This window comes from Otolemur garnettii, unplaced genomic scaffold (assembly GCF_000181295.1).
Source record: "Otolemur garnettii isolate 467f Iridium unplaced genomic scaffold, OtoGar3 scaffold00062, whole genome shotgun sequence".
Taxonomy (NCBI): domain Eukaryota; kingdom Metazoa; phylum Chordata; class Mammalia; order Primates; family Galagidae; genus Otolemur; species Otolemur garnettii.
Genome location: NW_003852457.1, coordinates 8,650,096 through 8,651,265, shown reverse-complemented (window position 1 = coordinate 8,651,265; position 1,170 = coordinate 8,650,096). Strand labels below are relative to the sequence as shown.

Below are 1,170 nucleotides of genomic sequence, written 5' to 3'. Positions count from 1 at the left end.
AGACTCGCTTGAGCCCAGGAGTTGGAGGTTGCTGTGAGCGTGATGCCATGGCACTCTACCCAGGGGGATAGCTTGAGGCTCCGTCTCAAAAAAAAAATAAATAAATAAAAAACAAAGTCTGACATTTTAAGTTCTTGAAACATCCTTAAAAATGTGCTTTGGGGCAGCGCCTATGGCTGAAAGGAGTAGGGCGCCAGCCCCATATGCCCCATATGGAGGTGGCTAGTTCATGTCCAGCCCCAGCCAAAAACTGCAAAAAACATAATAATAAATAAAAAATGTGCTTTGAAGGGTGGACTAGGTGCTGGCATTGGTACATAGTTTCCCAAGGGGAGTACTTTGAAGGTGACTGTTGTGATATTTAGCAATAAGGTACGTAGCACTTTTTCTAGGATGAGTTCACAAACATAACTGTCCAACTCATATAAATACTTTGTGGTATGCCTATATATCATGGAATACCACACAGCAATAAAAAAGAACTACTGAGGGTGGTGCCTATGGCTTAGGGTGCTGGCCCCATATACCAAGGGTGGCGGGTTCAAGCCCGGCCCCAGCCAAACTGCAACAAAAAAATAGCTAGGCGTTGTGGCGGGTGCCTGTGGTCCCAGCTACTTGAGAGGCTGAAGCAAGAGAATTGCTTAAGCCCAGGAGTTGGAGGTTGCTGTGAGTTGAGATGCCACAGTACTCTACCCAGGGTGACAGCTTGAGGCTCTGTCTCAAAAAATAAATAAATAAATAAATAAATATGCTCGGCGCCTATGGCTCAAGTGGCTATGGCACCAGCCACATACACCAGAGCTAGAGGGTTTGAATCCAGCCCTGGCCCACCAAACAATGATGGCTGCAACCAAAAAATAGCCGGGCATTGTGGTGGGCGCCTATAGTCCCAGTTACTTGGGAGGCGGAGGCAGGAGACTCGCTTGAGCCCAGGAGTTGGAGGTGGCTGTGAGCTGTGATACTATGGCACTCTACCCAGGACGACAGCTTGAGGCTCTGTCTCAAAAATAAAATAAAAATTAAATTTAATTTAATTTAATTTAAAAAGCATTTAAAATGTTTTTAAAAAGGCCAAGCCCAGTGGCTCATGCCTATAATCCCAGCACGCTGGGAGGGTGAGGTGGGTGGACTACCTGAGCTCAGGAGTTCAAGACTAGCCTGAGCAAGACC

The 1,170-nt window shown here is 46.5% G+C and overlaps 1 protein-coding gene across 3 annotated transcripts in view; it reads right to left on the bottom strand.

Annotated features, from left to right (window-relative positions):
• Positions 1-1,170, bottom strand: part of PUS1 (pseudouridylate synthase 1) — an 18,298-nt gene that overhangs the window by 5,353 nt on the left and 11,775 nt on the right. The gene's annotated exons all lie outside the window — the stretch shown is intronic.